The following is a 7,995-nucleotide window of genomic DNA, read 5'->3' as shown; positions in this document are numbered from 1 at the left end:
CATGTTCTCACTCATAGGTGGGAACTGAACAATGAGATCACTTGGACTCGGGAAGGGGAACATCACACACTGGGGCCTATCATGGGGAGGGGGGAGGGGAGAGGGATTGCATTGGGGAGTTATACATGATATAAATGATGAATTGATGGGTGCTGACGAGTTGATGGGTGCAGCACACCAACATGGCACAAATATACATATGTAACAAACCTGCACGTTATGCACATGTACCCTAGAACTTAAAGTATAATAAAAAAATTAAAAAAAAAAAAAGCACAAATCATTAAATAAAAAAAAAAACACTTCACTTTGTTACTAGTTATGAGACAGGAGAAGAGGGTCTGGAGTAAGGGAACATAAGGCTTACTCATGCTGAGTTTCTACTACTAAATCAAATGGAAACACTTCAGCTGTGACAGAAAATATCCTCTCCAGTTATGTAGGGCTCACATCGAGTAAGTAACTTTGCAACTTTACTTCATCCTCAAATATCTGAAATCAAGTTGTCATTTATCAAGGAAATTGTGTTATTTTGCAATGGTGTCTTCTTAAAAGAGAAGGCTAAAATAATCTAATATTTTCCATTAATGAAATGGAGAAGTTTCAGATTAGCCTTTGAAGAAGACTGTTATGTGAACAGCAACACACACACACATACACACACAATCTCATCAGGAATTTCAGCAGTAAAAATCACTTCTAAATCAGATTAACCCCAAGTTAGAGGGTCCCATGTTTTTCCAGTATAGACCTAGAGTGAACATTTTGTTTTTGACAGAACACAGTTAGCATGCTCTCTGATCTACTAGAGGATTAGAAAGAAATCTCTTGAAAAATGTATTCACTCCTTGTAATATGCAATGATCCTCACCTTATACTCAACTGAGTAACAATTTAGTTGTTGATGTATAGCTGACTACATGCATTATTGTCTAAATTGGGCACACTGACAATCAAAAGGAATTACATTGACTATTATGGCAAGAAAACAGGGGTAAACTGGGATTTTTCCAGGCAACCATTTTAAGTATAGTCACATAAATTATTTATGTACCTCTATTTTCTCTCCTAATGAGTGAAAAATAGAAAGGTAAGATAACATCCCTCAGCCTTGGTTTTATAGTTTGTAATACATGCACACTTCCTATAGTAGTCATGATGATAAAACCTGAAATTTATTAAATAACTTTGAGAATACTAAAAACTCTCTGTATTTGGATTTATATTTGTATATATGTATTTGTATCTAAACTGCATTTGTTGTTATTTTTATTATTTAAGTTGTAAATACTAAGATGGCAGTAATTTATCTTATTCAGCACTGATACTCTATAATATTTAGTCATTCATTTTTAGATGAATGAAAATTTTCTATCACTTTTCTTCTAAAATCTTCACTGTGATCAGGCATAACTTTATCGTTGAAAACTAATAGAATTTTTTATGACTTTGCAGTGTCTGAATGGCAGTCATTTTTTTTTTTTTGTTTTTGGGAAAAAGATACGGGAGAAGGTATTCAGGAAGAAAGAAAAAAAGAAGGAATGTGATTCGAACAAAAAGCAGATATTGAATTAGAACAGTAGAGAGATATTGATCTATTGCTTGACTATACATTACTGCACTTTCTGAAACTAAAAACTGAAAAATGATATTGAGTAAACACGTTTATTATTCATTGTTACATGTTCAATACCACAAATGTAAACAATATTAGATATTTTAAAACAAAAAAGACACAATTTTGTCTCGAGATAATGATCCAGGGTACAATTTTTCCACAAATTTCTTGAAGAGGGCAATATGTTTCATGACGAAAGGTTTCCATTGTCAAGTAAATCTGAAAAACCTTAATTAAGCAAATGTAAACAGGTTAAAATTTATTTTTTATTGACTTTCTCCTATATGATTTCTCAAAAAGTTTAATGTGTAATGTATGTTGTTAATCTCCAGAGGAAAATGAAGTACGATCATTTTTCAAACTGAGTTAACTACAGAACACACTTTAAAGAATTCTCATTTAATGACTAGCAGTGCCCTTAGGAGTTCTCACTGTGGGCATACAAATCATTTGCCCAGACTTTGAAACTGTGGCTGGGTGGAGGAAACCTAGATCATTTACATTCTGTTTTCTCGATATATAGAAAGTTTAACTCCTTCAATTTCTTATTCTAAGTTATGAAAATATTCAGTTTTATTATTCCTTACCTTTAAATTGTGACTAAAAATATCCAATTACTATCTATAAAAACATGCAATCACTACCTATATTTATTTCCATGACATCCACATATTAGTTGAATAGTCCTCAGTATAGTGGCTATATGTGTCAGCTTCTAAATAAAGCAGGAATATATATTTTATTTCTCAAAGCTTGTAAGTCATCATAGGTCTAAATCTCAGAATATGAAATGCCCAAATAAAGACACTTTTCAGAGGGATTATTTATTTATGTCTTAGATTTTATTGCTTGGCATTTTCCTATTTTCTTATGCTCTCTCTTATCCTGTAAGAAAGCAAAAGCATGACTGGTGAGATTGTGTTAGCACTCTACAAAATATCTGGCCTTCCTTTGCAAAATGTCTTCAGTATTGAAAAAGGAAAGACACATTTCTCACTGGTAATTATTTAGTAAATAAAGTGTTCTCTCTCTGGTATAGACTCTATTGATGCTAAAATTGCTCTTTTTGGACAATGAATCAGAATATACAGGGGTGCTAAAGTATTAATATTTTGGTTATTCCAAGATTATTTTCTTCATGAAGGAGTATAGCATTCCACAGAGAGTTCTACTTCTTGGGCCGCAAGACTGTTCATTAGTCCTCAAATCCTCAGTACCATGGGCTGCAAGAATAGATCAAGTTCTGCTGTGGTAAAGTTTTTTGCAAACATGGCTTTTCACAAGAAATTTAAATTGTTAGTTACTCTGTAGATATATTCAAATCTTCTCTGCTGCCACCTTGGTGTAACAGGTCTTCCTGCCTCTGAATGTCCTCCCCTGAAAGCCAATATACTGGTAAGTTTTAAGCAAAGACCTAACCATGCAACCCTCCCCGTTAGCTGTGGTGCCTTCTCATTATCTACAGGGCAATTATATAGCAAGGCTCGGCTTCTATTCAAAACTTTACCCAATTTTTATATTTCTTTTTTTTTTTTCTCTTAGTAGATATATTTGACTTCAACTTAGAAGTGAAATGTGGTGAATAGGTTAATGAAAAAAAAGTCCAGTCCCCATGTCTAAGGTGAGTCATCTTTTTCTCCATGAGAAATTGTGTAGGTCGGGGAGCATGTAATATGGTAATCTTCCTATGATGCAGGTCTTGATGTCATGCTTCATTTCTGGTTTGTAGATTTTCTTTCAACATGATTTGGTTCAGTTTATTCAGGAGTTATATTCAGTATATTTATGGAAATATGTTCAGATACACAGGAATGAATCTGAAAAGAAATCTTCAGTAGAAGGTGAAGCAAGAAGAGATTCAGTAATTTTTTTTTTTTTTTTTTTTGAGACGGAGTCTCGCTCTGCCGCCCAGGCTGGAGTGCTGTGGCCGGATCTCAGCTCACTGCAAGCTCCGCCTCCCGGGTTCACGCCATTCTCCTGCCTCAGCCTCCCGAGATTCAGTAAGTTTAGACGTGCAAACTGGAGACGATCACGCACACTCTGAGGTTTCCTTTCCATTGCCTGGAGTGTGCTGTAAGACTGTGCTCATCAGAACTTCCTCAGAAGACACTGAAAAGTTTAACATTTTTTGAGTTCTGGTAGTCAATGGTAGTCATATCTAAAAGCTGTTGCTTTAACCAACGGGTTCGTTTTTTTTTTTTTTTTTTTTTTTTTTTTTTTTTTTCCAAGCACGTTTCTCTCGAAACCTAGGTGAATAGTGGCTTCTGCAAAACTTCATCTTTCTCTCTGAAAATTATTTTTTTTTTGCTCTTTAAAAAGGGGCCCTTTTTTTTGTGGCATTCCTTTTCTTCCGAATAACAGTCTTATAGTAGTGAAGTGGTGTCACCATCACAAGCAGCAGTGAGGTGTTGCTGTAAAAGTTGCTGCTGAGTTTTAATCATTTCTTTACATTTCTGAATTTCTAATTTGAGTTTTTCAGCTTCCTGTTTATGGTCTTGTTTTGAGATTAAATCTTCATCATTAAATTTTCTAAGTGTACATTTGCAACGTGGCTACCAAGTTTTTCTCTGTAACTTTTCAAAATTCCCCATTGTTTTCTGATGCTCTTTGTAGGCTGTTCTGTCAGTTTCACAGGAAAGGTCCTGGATACTGTCTCTGCTCATTTCCCCAGCATCTTCTTCAGGATCTGAGATGTTAGTTCCTGTATTACCATCTTCTCTTTCTCTAGCTTTCTTTTGAGAAGAAAGATGAAAAACCATTTCCTTTTCCATTTGATGAAGAAACTTCTTCTTTATCAACATTTTCCATTAGAAATTGTTTGTGACAATATTCATAATGATTCAAGATAATTTTATACATTTCATCTAATTCTTGACTTCTGTCTCACCAGTTTTCCAGAGGCCTCTTTTTCCATCAGCTCTCCCCACATTATTTAAAATGTCTAAAGCTATTTTTAATTATTTTTTGTTCATAAAAGTTGATGTAGACGTTCCCTCAGTTTGTTATAATAGTACTCATTTCTCTTTATATCATTATAATACTGAATAGCTCAATTTGCAATAATATTTTGTAATTTCTGTACCTCATCTTTCTTGTATTTCAATAGTTGATACAAATTCCTGTTCTTGCATTGTAACTTCTCTTTCCTGAAGCTCAATCATTTCCTTCTGGGAGGTTTCCAGTTTCATAAGTTTCATGTAGCAGTTCTGTAGGTGGTTCATGTCACCTCCCAGTTTCAGGTTCTGTGTTTCCTGAGCTACAAGGTTCTTCTACTGAAGTAGTATTAGTTCATTCATATAATTTAAAAGAGCTGCTATATTTAATTTTCTCTATCTCTTTACCTTTGGATCTTTCACATAATTGAGGAAAGCCAAAAGTAGTCAATTATTGATCAAGATAGAAATAATCTGTAAAATATTATCTTTTATGCAGAAGGCACCAACAAAAAATGTGCACATTTTTAAACAAAGTTATTGAGGAACATGGCACTTCCTTGAAGTATAAACTTGATGGTGATTCTTTGCTTCTGAGCTATACTTATAAATACTTTTGCTTTGTGAAGACAGACCTGGCTTTGTAATAGCCATTTGTAACTGACTATAGAGATTGCCAGTCTCTCATGGCAATTCCAGGATTCCTGAGGAATTAGCTCAGCAGTGAAACATGTAGTCCACCTGTTGTCATTCTTTATGCGGGCATCTCTTCTTACGTTTCCCCTGAGGATTAAGTGAGATAATACATAAAATATTTAGCACACTGCTTGGTTTATGGAACACAAATAATTAATATTAACTATCATCATCAGCAGCAGCTAGACACAGATCAGCTAGACACAGGGTTGTTTAGTATAAATGACAGGATATTAAAAACTACACAGCCATCAGAAGTGGCAGTCAGTTGCTGCTGGGTGTCCTAGCTCACCTCCCACAACATTGAAGAGTCAGGAAAAGTGCAGTGGGATGCAGGACCTTGCGCTGGCTGCCCCTCCTTCCAAGCTTTTATTTATTTTAGAAAACAATTACTCCTAACCCAGCTCAGAGGTTTTTTATTTATTTTTTATTTTTATTTTTCATTATTTTTTTTAGACAGTAGCCCAAGGCTGGAGGGCAGAGGCATAATCTTGGCTCACTGCAACCTCCGCCTCTCAGGTTCAAACAATTCTCCTGCCTCAGCCTCCCAAGTAGCTAGGATTACAGGCATTTGCCACCACAGCCAGCTAATTTTTGTATTTTTAGTAGAGACGGGATTTCACCATGTTGGCCAGGCTGGTCTTGAACTCCTGACGTCAGGTGATCCGCCTGCCTTGGCCTCCTAAAGTGCTAGGATTACAGGCGTGAGCCACCGTGCCCAGCTGCTCTGAGGTTTTTATGTTCTTTCTTTTATCATTCATGCAATCAAAACTTTTCAGTTCGTATTATTTATGTTTACATTTTATTCAATGAATGCTCATTGAACATCTCTTTTGTGCCTGGCACTTTTCAAGACACTGAGGATATATTGAGGAACAAAGGAGACAAAAAGGAAGATAAAATCCTCTGGCTTCATAGACTTTAGCTTGTATTGGCATAGAAAAAAAGTAAAACATATAAGCGAAATACATGTGTTAGAAAGTAAATACTGCAGATGAAATGTGAGGAATGAGATTGGAGTGCACAAAGAAGTGTTTACAGGTTGGTTTAATTTTATACTGAGTGGATTAGGATAAGTCTCCTGAGATGGTAGCATTTCAGGAGAAATGTGGGACAGGTGGAGGTGGGACACATGGGGAAAATATATATGGCTTTTAGAGGAAAGGCCAGTGCAAAGGACTTGGGGTGGGAAAAGGCCTCATATATTTGGGTAACAACTAGAAAATTAGTGTTGCTACAGAAAGATGAACAAGGAGAGTGCTAAGAAAAACAATAAGACTCAAGAAGTGAAGAGGACCCAGATGACATAGTGCCCTCTAGGTGGTTAAAGCACTATGGGCTTTTATTCTAAATGAGACAGTAAGATACACCCAATGAGATGATAAAACCATAGTGTATTTGAGCAGCAGTGAGGATTGTTTTTCTCCATGTATTTATTTTTCCTGCTATTTTGTTTCCACTAATACTTTTGGTGGGCATTAACTCCAGTAGTATGTTTCTCAAGATTAGGTTCCTTGAAGAGGAGATTCATTTCTTGACACATAGTAGGGATTCCATAAAGCATTTACTATATGACTATCAGTCAACACATTTTTATTAAGGGCAATTTCACATATTTAAATATTCAGTTACCAAAAATCATGGAGTAACATTCTAATTAGATGCCTAAAATCAATTGAATGAGAACAAATTGTTTGAAGCATTCTATTTAATGCATTTTATCTGCATTTTTTCCCCAGATATCATACTCTGTTAGGATTAATCATACAACAATCCCAAAGCAGTTTGCACTATATGAAGTACTTTTAAAACAGTGTTGTAAAAATTACAATTTTTTCTGTTATAAATTATTCTAACATCACAAATATGCCCAAAACACATTATCTAATATTTTAACCTATAAACATAAAATTGCCATTTTAGAAACATTTGGAGGAGTGTTTACAGTTAAACTAATTTATTTTTTCACATACCATGTTATTTATTTATTTATTTATTTATTTATTTATTTATTTGTTGGTTTGTTTATTTATTTTAAGTTCCAGAATACATGTGCAGAATGTGCAGGTTTGTTACATAGGTATACATGTGTCACGGTGTTTTGCTGTACCTATCAACCCATCATCTAGATTTTAAGCTCCACATCCAGTACGTATTTGTCCCAATGTTCTCTCACCCCTTAACCCCACCCCTATGTTTTCCCCTCCCTGTGTCCATGTAATTCTCCTTGTTCAACTGCCACTTATCAGTGAGAACATGTGGTGCTTGGTTTTCTGTTCCTGTGTTAGTTTGCTGAGAATGATGGCTTCCAGCTTCATCCATGTCTCTACAAAGGGCACGATCTCCTTCTTTTCTTTGGCTGCATAGTATTCCACGGTGTATATGTGCCATATATTCTTTATCCAGTCAATCATTGATAGCCATTTGGGTTGGTTTCAAGTCTTTGCTATTGTGACTAGTGTGGCAATAAACAGACATACGCATATGTCTTTGTAGCAGAATGATTTATAATCCTTTGGGTATATATCTTGTAAGGGGATTGCTGGGTCAAATGTTATTTCTGGTTCTAGATCCTTGAGGAATCGCCACACTACCTTCCACAATGGTTGAACTAATTTACACTCCCACCAACAGTGTAAAAGTGTTTCTATTTCTCTACAGCCCCGCTAGCATCTATTGTTTCCTGAATTTTAATAATCGCCGTTCTAACTGGCATGAGGTGGTATCTCATTGTGGTTTTGATTTGCA

General features: G+C 35.3%; 1 pseudogene; it reads right to left on the bottom strand.

The window, feature by feature from the left end:
• LOC108544471 (afadin- and alpha-actinin-binding protein-like) overlaps positions 1–7,995 on the bottom strand; it is a 49,104-nt pseudogene that overhangs the window by 36,212 nt on the left and 4,897 nt on the right.

This window comes from Rhinopithecus bieti, unplaced genomic scaffold, assembly GCF_001698545.2.
Source record: "Rhinopithecus bieti isolate Rb0 unplaced genomic scaffold, ASM169854v2 scaffold_1422, whole genome shotgun sequence".
NCBI lineage: Eukaryota > Metazoa > Chordata > Mammalia > Primates > Cercopithecidae > Rhinopithecus > Rhinopithecus bieti.
This window is presented reverse-complemented; position numbering and strand designations above follow the sequence as displayed.